Source organism: Rhinichthys klamathensis, unplaced genomic scaffold (genome assembly GCF_029890125.1).
Source record: "Rhinichthys klamathensis goyatoka isolate OS25496 unplaced genomic scaffold, OSU_Roscu_1.1 h1tg000527l_1, whole genome shotgun sequence".
Lineage (NCBI taxonomy): Eukaryota > Metazoa > Chordata > Actinopteri > Cypriniformes > Leuciscidae > Rhinichthys > Rhinichthys klamathensis.
In genome coordinates, this window is record NW_026607004.1 from 931965 (window position 1) to 945227 (window position 13263).

The 13263-nt window shown below is 37.9% G+C and overlaps 1 protein-coding gene across 5 annotated transcripts in view; it reads left to right on the top strand.

Annotated features, from left to right (window-relative positions):
* The window catches only part of actn4 (actinin, alpha 4), a 46890-nt gene that overhangs the window by 16216 nt on the left and 17411 nt on the right, over positions 1-13263 (top strand). The gene's annotated exons all lie outside the window — the stretch shown is intronic.

Sequence of the window (13263 nt, forward strand, 5' to 3'; positions counted from 1 at the left end):
GTGTGTGATTTTGTCATTTTGTTGGTTTTGTCTTTTTTTTTATCAGTTTTGTCTTTTAAAAAAATATATTTTTCATTTTAATTTTAGTTCGTTTTAGTCATTTTGTTGTGGTTTTGTTTTCTTTGATTTTTTTCTATTATTTTTTTATATATATATTTCCCCCTTTTAGTTAGTTTTATTAATTTTGTTTTGGTTTTGTGAATTTTTTTAATTAGTTTTTTAAAAATGTCTTGTTCAAAATATTTTCTTTTTAATTTATATTTGAGTTTGGTTTATAAATTGTTGCGGTTATGTTTTTTTCTTTTTTATAAAAGTGAGCGTGAGCGTGTTTGTGCAAGTGTGTGTGTACGAGTGTGAGTGTCTAAGTAGTTCTACTAAAATGACTGTATGGTCCAACCGTTTCTTTCCATATTGCACATACTTGCCTGTCTTGTCCCGTACAGGCCGATTGATGTGTTCACACAGGAACAGGAAGTTGGGCAGAAGTTTGTGAGCAGCAGCAGTTTCTCTGGTGCCTGTGTTCTGTCGTTTTTTTTTTTTTTGCTGCCTCATTGTAAGCGTCCCAAATGTGCATGGGGGGGGGTTGGCTCACATTTCACATTCCTGCACCCGAAGGACAAACAAATGTACACGAGAATGCATACTTAGCTTTGAAAAACACACTTTCCTTTCTAAGAAGCGAGATTGTTTTGGGCGCGAGAGGGGAAAAGGTGTGGTGGCTTTGATCAGGTGTGTGAGTGTGCTTTTGTGCATGCGTTGTGGGGGGGAGGGGCGGGGCTTCGTTCGGCCTATTGCGTCACGCAGAACTGAGTGTGTTGCCTTATAAGGACATGAGAACATTACAGGAGACACAGGAAGAGGCAGTTAAGAGTGACAATACCAGGAGACCGGACCGACTGGACCGACATGTTTGGCTTCATTCTCTTTCTCTCTCCCTTCTCCCCTTATTATTTGACTCACCACATTAGGAGTTATGCATAACTTGAAAGTGCCCTGATTAGTGGTTTTTGTTTAAGCAAGTGTTCACTATTACCATATTTTCTGGAAAAGAAGTCACAACCTGACTATATACACAAGTCAAACTGTGTCAAAATTGCATTGAGAGAAAAAAATGTGGCTCACTTTATTTTAAGGTGTCCTTGTTACAGTGTAATTATGCATTTAAGTACCGAGTAATATTAATTAACTACATGAATTTACTATAGGGTTAGGATTAGGTTTGTTTTGGGGTTAGTTGCATGTAATTGTGCATATAGAAACTACATTGGACACTGTAAAATAAAGTGTTTAGATTAGTTGCAGATTAGTTGCATCGGTGTATAAGTCACATTTTGTTATTAAATTCAGAAATAATGTAAAATTCGGGTTGGTACACTGAATAAAATTTTGTGTAAAAAAAAAAATGTATTCAGTACCTAGAAACACCAAGTAACATTTTGAATTAAACGTAATATTTGGAAGTAGAATGCAACATTGTCCACTCATGATTCTATTAGAATATGGAGAACTCTGGTGTAACTTGACCGATCCAGTGAGATTAGTTGTGTAGATGCTTCATTTCCACAGACTCTGACCTGCAACCGTTGAGGTCTTGCAGCTCTCGGTGTTTTGACCCCCAGAATCCTCCATGGTTGGGGCCAAACACTCGCTTGGTGCATTCCACAGTAAATATTAGCCCAGAGAGAGACAGACAGACAGACAGACAGAGAGTGTGTTTATGTAATGCTGAAGAGACACATTCCATCCTCATGTGGGCTCTCTCTCGCTCTCTCTCTCTAATGGAGAATGTGTGGAATGAAGATCCACAGAGCTTTGAATGTTCCCCAGTGACTGGCCATTAACATGGGGAAATCCGCTTTTTTAGTGATTTCACTGATTGTCCCAGATATCCCTGCATGTCTTTTTTTTTCTCGTTCAATACTAGTGCTGCACGATTAAGTGAAATAAAGCTTAAAGCATGTTATGGTTTAGAGCAATTTATCAAATTGCGAAGGCTGCAATTGAATGAAATAAATATATGCACTGCGTGTTTCAGAGTGAAGCATGGCACTGTGTTCGTTTACGCGCAAGCAACTCGTGTTTCGATGTTTTTGGCATCTCAGAGTGGATCGGTTCGCAGTAAATACCGAACCACTTTCGGTAACCCCCCCCCCAAATTCACAGCCCTATTAATAACAGCAATTTGTTTTCTATTCTAGTTCTGCTAAAATGCACAATATAATAGCAGCTAAAGTCTGTCAGAACAGAGACATCCTCTCTGCAATGTCTTCTCCAGTTACCAAACAAGAAATCTGATTCCTCCTGGCAGGAAAGATCTGGTCTCCTGTCTGCTGACACGCTGACCTTTGAGCCAGTGCATGAACACGCTTTCACCAAACGTTAAATTAAACCGAATGACACTAAATGAAACCTTAGGTGAGAAATTCACTGCATAACTAACTTTAGGTGTATTTCCTTCTGTGGGTCTGGTACTCTTTTCTGTGTGGTAGATGACAAACCGCTTCATTTAATTTAGTCGATGTTTCCGAACCCTCTGAAACCCTTTGAGGTGTATTTCTAGCCTGTCCGGGTAATGTTGGTGCGTACTCTGTGACAGAATTACCTGTCTTCATCTGATACACAAGCACCAGCTACAGTAGCGACAGGTTTCTGAGTTTGGGGTTTTGGCTGAGTGTTGGATGGCCGTGTTGGCAGACTGGATTTCCCGTGTCCCTGTGAGGCCTCCGTTTAATCCAACCTGACTCACTTTCCTCAGTGAAAAGCAGCTTTGAGAAAGAGAGAGTCCCGCTCACACACGTGAGTCAGCGCTACTGAATCCTCACTCCGCCACCGAGGCTGAACCAGCAGAACCAGAAGTGCACAGCTGAGGGAGTCACCCGGAGCAAAAGGGCAGAGATACTCCCAGAGAGTCAAACTGTGATGCATATTTTAGGATGACTAAAGGTGATGATACACAGGGCAACTTTTTGGGCAATGTTGCCCTCAACGGGCAAGCAGATGAGACACAGGGCCCACGACTGATATAAATTATCCAGATATACATTTATTGCCCATTTTCAATGGGAAAGTGCCCAAGCAACAATCGCTCGGCAAGATTGGCCAGCAACATTTCTCAAAAAGTTGCCCTGTGTATCATCACCTTTAGACTGCGTCTTGATGCAGTAAAGTCACACAAAAGGTCTTTATATGAAGGTGAAGGTTGTAATTGTTGAATCATTTTCTTCTACCCTGCACTTTCATACGCAGACAACTAAGTTAGCCATTAGTAGTTTAATAGACCTGAAAAGCTGTGATTTCTTTGGCCTTGTCATAAAACATCACTCTGTTCTCTGTTCTCGACCAGCCCGACTCAGACACGTGGACTAAACCAGTGTAAGTTTGGGGTGAGACTGGCCGACCATTAGCAGATAGGTGCCATTATTTTCCGTTTGTGGCTCAAAAATGAGACTTTACATTAGAGAAGCATGATTTGGGAGAAGATTGAATGCTAAATATTGTAATTGCAATTAGGGGTGTGCAATGTTGATAAACAATATCTCGATATTTTTTGGGATTTTTCTTCTTTCTATCTTCAATATAAAGAGATTCATTCAAATGGCTGATTCATTCAGGAACCAAGTCACACCTACCTTGTTTGGTCCGGACTTTCGGACTTTTCAGTTTGGTCCGAATCAAAATTACAGGTGTGAAACCTCCCCCGGACCACGGTCTGGACCAAACAGATGAAATTTGGTCCGACGAAAAGAGGTAGTCTCGGTCCGGATCAAACTGAACAAAGGTTCGGTTCGTTTCTTGTGTGAAAGCATTTCTGTATGGTTCGGACTTTCAGACCTTTTACAGGAAGTTCCGGTGGTTCCCGCATAGCCGGAAAAATGAGCCGTGGTAACACATGGGGAGAGGAGGAGGCGAGGTTTTTAATTGAAGTTTGGTCTTATGACATAATAAGAAGTCAACTCGATAAAATGTTCGCACGAGAAGGCTAGTTCAAATTCGCCAAACGAACGTCCTGTGTATAGTTGGTGCTGCAGGTAATCATGCCATAAAAATAACAATAAAGTTGCAACGATATGCGTCTGTTCATTCATGTTGTCAAAGTTACCCGCCGAATTGACAACACACTGACGTCAGACGCACGTCCATTTACAAACCAATCAATGTCAAGATGCAGCCCATGATGACGACAGGACGCAAGTATGCAACGTAAAGTTCTTTAGTGCGCTCGAATAATTGCTGTGTGAAACCAAACCAAAACTTTCTGAAAGTATAAAATGTATCAAAACGTGAACTTTGGTTCGGACCTTGATGCGAAAACGCCCTTAATGAGTGAGTCATTGAATCATTCACTCAACCGATGTGTTCATTCAGTAACGAAACGCCTTTGTTTGGAACTATTTTCTTATGGCAAAATGGAGCAAAAACAGGCAATATTGTGTCTGTAATCATCATAGACAGTAAAAGAAATGGACAGAGCGATCTCATTGGAACTCAGTTGAGACAGTTGAAGCCCACTTTTAGCGATTTTTGAGCACTTCCGTTCCTGACGCGCAGACTCAAACCGACTCAAACTAAGCTTGATGACGTGAGCAACCTGTCTGACAGACGTTAATCTTCTAGTAGCTGTGCGTGAAAACTGCCAACGTTAATCTTGCAGAGACGGGGAACTTGAGCAAAGAGTCCTTTATCGTGAGTGAGCAGGAGTATGTATTCCGTTGCTTTTATGGACTCATTATCTATGGGCTTCTCCCTTGACGGGACGTCCCCCCGATTGCCTGCGAGCTTCTCCTCCTGTCTGTACGGTAACTTCTGTACAGCGCGACAGAGAGTCGAGTGGTTATGACGCAATCGTTAGCCTATTTTTACTAAATCTGTTTCTACGGGGCCATAGTGTAACATAGAAGGTAATGGAGCCCTTTATACATTGTCGTGTTTCTTTAGAAATAAATAATGGACAAATGGAGTCTTTAAACGCCTCAGATGTAAAGTTATTCGCTGTCAAAGTGACGCAAAAGTGAATGGGAGTCAATGGAAATGCTAACGCAAGTGAAGTTCTGCTACAACATGGCGGCACCCGGCGGGCTTCAACTTCCGGTCGATGGATTACCCCCTTGGTAATCATGCTGAAATTTGGAGAGAAAACGGATTTCTTCATGTGATATTGTGATTAACTATATTAAATGATATAAATATAAAAGACTCACAGAGCTATTTTTGCCCCCTTATCTTGAATATTGAGGGACATACTCGATAATCTCAGATCGAACATCGTTATAATGACAATCCCGATATATGTCGCACACCCCTAAAATTGCAGCCTTTGCGATTTGATAATCACACTAAGGCATATCGCGATTCGTTTTATTTTGATAAATCGTGTTGCCCCACTTCACCTTTTAATCTGAGTCGACTGTGACTGTCAACAGCGCTTATGTTTGTCAGTCTCTTAGTAAATATTTCCCATTAAATATGCTCTGACTTGCTGATGTTGCCTTATTAGTTAGTTACAGTATGACCTTTTGCCCAATTCCTGCTCGTCCGGCACTGCTTCGGGAGGATGTGGCAGGAAAGTGAAGTGTGCTCAGTTTGGTGACCTTTCTTGGCCACGTTTGACTTTTCTCCCACAAGCTGTTGATACACAAACCTTGAGTGTCACCAGAATCTCCAGAGCTGAACCATCATTTCTCTGTGTTATTTATGAATGTTTGTGTGATAGATAGGAATGAGTGGACGCCGGGGCAGTTGAAGAAGTGAAGAACCTCTTAAAGTCTCAATTCTACAAAGCACGACCTCATCAGTGTGGTTTCTGAAGCGGTTGATTGGTCGCTTCGAGATGTTCTCTACTTCCCGTCTATCTGTGCTCAATGACTGCTGTAAAGCTCATTTCCTTTGAGCCGAGGGATGTTTTCTTGAGAGGACCTTCTTTCCGTCCCTCACCTCCTCCATTTTTGAGTTAAAGGGACAGTTCACCCAAAAATGAGAAGTTTGCATGATTAATGTGCAAGTCATTGAGAGGGCAGCAGTCGAGACGGAATAAGAGTGACCTCATAGCATTTAGCCTTAAAGGGACAGTACACCCAAAAAATGTAATTCTGTAATCCATTACTCACCCTGATTTTGTTCCATGCCTGTATCATTGCTTTCTTATTTCTTAAGATATTTTGAAAAGAAAAACAGGCATCGGATCAACATGAGGGTGAATTTTAAATTTTTGGGTGTACTGTCCCTTTAAGGCTGAATGCTATGATGTCACTCTTGGTTGTTACTTTTTATTCCATATCGACTGCTGCCCTCTTGCACATTAATCACGCAAACTGTTTCGGCATGAAGTTTTGATCGCTTGTGCAATTTGTTTGTCTTGTTCAATATCTTTCCTCTTTCTAGCTCAAAGGTCGTCCACTGCATCTTTCTAATCACAGAGGTTAGATTGATTTATTATACGCGTCGTGTGGGTTGAGGAAATATTTCCTGTGTCACATCCTGTAATGATAAAGCTCAGCACGCATTTCTTTGATGGGGATGTTCGTGTATGAAGGTGTGAATTCATCTTGAAATTGTGAATTCATCATCTTGAAGTTGTTTTAAACTCTAGAACTGTACAAATACAACATATTTTGTACATAGAACTCTATACATTTATTCTCTTAAAAATAACAATTATATAATAATCTTTTTTGTTAATTAAACTTTTTGAATGTTATTTTTAGTAATACTTTAATACTTCAGAGAAACATGAAAATTGTTTATATGTATATATTTAAAACGACACAATTTCAAGAGTTATTTTATTATCCTACTGTAATATATATTTTTAGTTATTATATTATTTGTATTTGTCTATTTAGTCATTTTGGTGTTTTGATTTTATTAGTTTTTATTTAGATTTTTTATTTTATGGATTTTATTTATTTTATGAATATTTTTAGAATTTTAGTTTTAGTGAATTTTAGTTAAAAAAAAATTCCAACTAACTTTATTTTTTTTTTTTTTTTTTTTTTTTTTTTTTTTGCTGTTAACGTTAAAATATTTCACTCAAGGTAAATGATTTAGATAATTTTGTCTGTCCCGGTGTGTCATCTTAAAATGCAGCATAAAGCGACAGAACAGTCACCGATGTTCGTCTGATTGTGCGCACACAAACCTGCAATTAAAAAAAATAATTGTTGGTTTGTGCGCTTATGCAGACAGATGACTTTGACTGCTGTCTCGCTTCTCGCTGAGTGCTGTGTTTTTAATATGACACGTCAAGTTAAAAATAGTTTGACTTCCCCGTTGCATTTTAAGATCCACTCCTGTAGATTGAATCGTCCCAGTCGCACCTGACACACTGAACGTGATCCTCAGCTGATGTGTGGAGGATTTGCCCTTGAGAATAATGCGGATGCATCACAATCTTTACATTTTCTCACGTCTCTTCACTCTCAACCGCAACGCTCTCGGTCTTCACAAACACACTTCATTAGTTTGGACAGCCATTCTCAGTGCAGCGTAACATGCATGTCTGGCATTCCTCAAATCTCTCTCGTGTGATAGTGGGATGACTTCAATTCCTGCGCGAACTCTCTCTGGGTCAGGCACTCCTTCCAGCATTCTTCCATCTGTTCTTTCTGTCGTTTTGTGTTGGTTTGTTGTGTCACAGATGCAGATGCTCCAAGCAAGGCCCGTCACTAGATGTGGACTTCTGATCTAATGAATGAATGAAACCTACTTAACACACAGTACTCGAACACAAACAGGTTTATTAATGCCATTTAACCAGATATGTTGTTATTGAGATATCCAACTAAGTTGAGAAAACAGTTATTTTGTTAAACAAAATTAACTATAGTTTACTGAAGTTGCTTAAAATTAATTTCAAACTGTTACACCATCAGAACATTTTTAGTAACGCTTTAGTTTAGGGTCCAATTCTCGCTTTTAACTGGTTGTTTATTAGCTTGCATATTACTAGGATATTGACTTTTATTAGTACTAATAAAGCACATATTAATGCCTTATTCTGCATGACCATATTATAAGTTATAAGCGACAAACTTAGAGGAGATGAAGTGTATTTACTGTGAACTGAGACGCAATTTGACACTCGCACTAAGCCATAACACAATTAGCTTTTGCTTTGAATAAGTGTGCAGCTCTACTTGTGCTAGTGCTGTGAATGCAACACCATTGAATTGTAGCTCGCATGTCTAAAATCTTCTGCGTTCACATACTAGCGTGGAGTACGGTTCAGGCTTGCAAGTGGCATATGATATACTACAATTATGCTTCCAGGGTTATTGTGGTTTAGGCGGTTCAAAGCCAAAGCACTCAAGGAATTCTAGGCAGCAGAAAGGTCAAAGTTTAATATTGGGCCAAAAGGGTGTTGTCAACAAAAGAGAAGCTTTAAGGGCTTTCTGTCAAAATAAAAGTTTGATGGTTTAACGTTTGAAAACGAAGAAATTAAAACAGCCATAAATACTACAGTATTTATGTTTGTATGTATTTTCTTCTTTTCTTGATATGGACCTATGGGTCTGAAATAAAGAATAATAATAATAATATAGTATTGTATTTTTTTATTTTTATTTTTTATTTTTTTACTATGAAATATTTCAATATTTATTTTTCAATTTTTTCTGTTTTCTCATTTTTATATTTTTGTATAATTATTATTGTTATTATTTTACAGCCTAAAATTCTGACCAAATTGTGGAGGCCTACCGTAATAATTATTTAGTAGTAGTTATTATTAACATCTATTAATGTTTTCTATACATATTGTTAAATACCCATTTTTTTTATTTTACAGTGATTTTTTTAAAATTAGTTTTCAATTTGAATATTTAATTTATTATTTTTTAAATTTAATATTTATTTATAACATAATTTTATGTAGCAATAATAATAATAGTGATGCACCGATATGAAAATTTGTCCGATACCGATAACCAAAAATTATTTATATTTGAAAGCCGATAACCGATATATCGGCCGATAAATTTAAATCCAAATTTTTATATTATTTTTGAGAGCCTGATTACAAAAACAAAAGTCTCTCCATTAAAAGCCACGTCTCAAGCACACAATTATAATGTTCTCATTATAATTTTATGTAGCCGATATGAAAGACTTGCTCTGCACATGTTGCACTTAACTGTACTTTTCCTTTTTGAAGTTATTTCTATCATATTTCAAGCAATTCAAAGCCCTCATGTTGAACTTTTTTGTTAATCTGAAGTGTCTCAGCTGAAGGAAATAATACCTTATTTATCAGCTTTAATTTATGGGCCAAATTTTCTTATTGGGCCGATAAAGATAACATTAAAAATGAACATCGGCTGATACCGATATGGTGGCCCATATATCATCCCTATCATATATCATGCATCCCTAATAATAATAATGGCCAAATTGTGCAGTCCTACAAACAACCACAGTTTAATTTCTTAAATCGCAATCCCAATTTTTGTCAGAAAAATCACAATTCTAGTTTTTCCCTCTCAGTGATCAAGTTTCCCCGAGTCTCTGAATGATTCGCAGCGTTTGGCTGTTGGTGTCAGCGGTTTGAAAGGGATTGTCCCGGGCCGCTGCGAGGGTTAATGTTCCTGCAGTCTGGAGGAGAAACCCGAGCCGCTCAGACACTGCGAGGACTCGCACAAAGACAGGAAGTGCTATAAATAAATCAACAAATAAACATGGCATCCACCAGGGCAAGCCCTCCTCTTCCTCGCTCGCTCCCTGTCCCGCGTCCCTCTCTCTCCTGTTGCTCCGGGGTGGAGAGCTCAGAGCGGATGGAGGAGACTCGAAACTCAGTGCCACTTTGGCTGTGGATATATGTTGCTCACCATTGTGATGATAGTTTATTTTGAGACTGTTTTTCTTGATCTTGGGTTGACAGAGCAAAGAATTTATCTTTATTTATCTTTAATCTTTCTTTGTATGATTTTAAAATGGCGGTTCTCAAATTTTAGGGAATTTGAGGGTCCAAGTCTATATATTCGAAGGCCCCCTTAGATATCACCGGGATGATAGAGATGCTCGTTTTCAAACTTTCTTTATTTAAATTCCATAATTCTAGAAGGTTCAATAGCAGAATGTTCTTATTACCAGTGAAATTTTTTTTTTTTTAGATATTCGTTATTTACTGGCGGCATTTTATTATTTTAACTTTATAATATATATTTATTCAGTGTTATCATTGATACCATTGCTATTAGTTTTTATTATTTATTTATTTTTTCATTTTTATATTTTCTGTTTTCACTTTAATTTAAAAAAACCAAACATTTTTGTTGTGTATTTTTGTCATTTTTATTTAATTTTTTAAAATGTCTATATGGTATATATTTTTTTTAAATTTGTTTAATTCGTTATTTTAGTACTTTTAGTAACTTAAACTAAAAAATCTATAACCGGCTGAAATAAAATAAGTTATTTATATTTTATTTTAGTTATCAATTATTTTATTTAAATTAACAAATGTTTAAGTTTTGAATATCAACCCTTTATTCATTATAATAATAAAAAACAAAGTCTAAAAATTACACTTTAAATTCCCTCATTTACCCACAATTTGTTTATTAACAATTAAGCTTAAATATTGATTATTTTTTTATTCATTTAGCTTGTTTTGTCTCATTTTAAGCCATCTTGATGCCATCTTTGAAGTTTGCAGTGGCTTAATATCATCTGTTTTGTCCAGTCATTCACGCTGAAGCTCACAGTGATCATACACTTGATTTTAGTTCATGAGAGTGCTTTTTTTTCAGAGCTCCCCTACTAGATGGGCTTGTTTTACAGGTTAAACACTGAAAACCAATTGCAGTTTCCAAATGTTATACAGAGTTACTGTTGATGTAAACGGAGTTTGTTCAGTTCTCTATATCTCGCTGTCTCGTGCTTTATATCCCGGGCATCCTTTGCTCCAGTCCTGCAGCCGTTGAGTGGGAGAAAGATGCTGATGTTGATCTTGCAGACGGAAACACATTCGAGCTCGCAGAGAATGAGGAAACCGGTTATTACGGTTTCAAATATTCGTGCAGGAGTTTCCCCTCGGATATGTGCTCATCCTCTGGTGTGAGAGTTTGAGATTGAGCAATGCTAGCAATACAGACGTGACATTTGCTGTGCAGAGAAAGTATTTATTACTAGTGTATATCGACCCATTTTATGAATAATCCTTAACCGCAGGTCCACCCCAAGAGTCTCAAGCAAACACTGTGATGATACTGTAATACAGTGATGGTATCAGATGGTAATATCATCGTCCACAAAATGGCATTGTGACTTGGGAGCCGTTTACAACTGTATTTAGCGTCGTCCACTTGTGATCGATCAACCAAAACGCATCTTAACACCAGCTGTAAACAGAGCATTGGTTATATATATATAAAAAAACAGCTAGTGATGCTCTAGAACAGGTGTTTGTAATGCCACGAACCCCCTAAATGCTATAAAAGTACAATGTGAAAATATTATTTGGAAAATATAACATTTCTTTTACTTTTATTAATTTTTTCCTACTCACTATAGTATTGTAATGTTAGATGTATTATTTATTTATTTTTAATATAATATGTTTTATTTATTAGTTTAAACTTTTTTTATTTATTTTTACACTATTTAATTTATTTTATGTATTTAAATAATTTATTTGATCCATTTTAATATTTTTTTAATTATTTTATGCTGTTGCCTAATATTTATTTATATGTATATATAATTAAATTAATTGTATATATTTAATTTATTTTCTTTTATCAACTATTTATTTAATGGTTTAATCTTAATTATTTTTTATTTGTTTTTACGCTGTTTATCTGTTAAAACCCTGTACCTGAAACCACCCAAAACACTCTAGCAATGCTGTGCTGAGTTTTGCCTGAGCAACTAACATCCACATTTCCTCCAGAATATGTAGTTTTTCTGCTTCTTTAAAGTCAGAGAGAGAGAGAGAGAGAGAGAGAGAGAGAGACCGAGACCGAGACCGAGACCGAGAGAGAGAGAGAGACCGAGAGAGAGAGTGTGCATCAGGTGATCGTGAAACCGTGTGCATTGAGTTCGTTCCTGAGCGACACCACACCCTCACCTGTCAATCACTCTCCATGCACTCGTGCACTGCAGGAGTTTGTGTGTGTGTGTGTGTGTAGGCTGGGGAAGGATGTGGTTCTGTCTTGCATGCGTTTTTGCGCAGGGAGTGGCAGTTCATTGCAATCGAGAGTTTTATCTCACAACTCCACAATGCCATTCCTGGTTTCAGTGCAAATCACATTACTACATTACTACTAGCGGTCGACCGATATACCTCACATATCGGCTGAACCTGATATGTGGCATTTTTTTAGTTATCGGTATCAGCTGATACGTTTTTTTTCTGTTTGGTCTATAACTGTCGGAAGCGGCAAACACAGCCGGGATATTTGTAGCCTGCATAAAAATGCATATATCCAGTTGGAAATGTCATATTTATAATGTAGTGTATTGCATGTAAAATTAGCACTCCCCAATCTTTATTTGAGAATGTGATTTCTAATGAGTTAAAAGATTACTAAACAATAAATATACATTTGTATTGCAGCAATTGTCATGCATGTGTTATTTACTATCTTTAAATTAAAGAGTGTGATATAACGACCGTCCCTGCTCTCAATATATCGGCATCAGCCATTAAATAATCCATATTGGTCAATCTCTACTCATACAGTTGAAATGACTGATATGCACTGCGAGTGCAACGTGGCCATGAAGTATTCGCATCAACATAGTGTACTTTATTATGACCTAAAGTGGCACATAAACGCATGCATGTGTGGCAGAGCGGGTCTTCCTCTGTAATTCTTGTGACTTGGATGCAGTGATGTCATCCACACCCAACTAATCATAGGCGTTCCACTGGGCTACACACACACACACACACACACACACACACACACACACACACACACACACACACACACACACACACACACACACACACACACACACACACACACACACACAGCCCCCTGTTTGAGCAGAGGTATTTCAGGCCTCATCAAATGGCATTTGTTGACAGTGTGGATGTGTCCATCCAGGCTCAGGTCCTGACTGGTGTGTGTGTGTGTGTGAAGGCTGAATTGTTTTTGTGGCGGGCCTGTCCCTGGTAGGTGCCTGTCGTACGAGGGTAGGGGGTGGTGAAGGGCCTCATTATCCACTAAACTCAATGGAGCCTTTGTGTTGCGGGCCTCGAAACCCCTTTCCCAGTGTGATCTGATGCCTGTCTGTGTCTGTACTTGCTGGTTCATGTGGAGG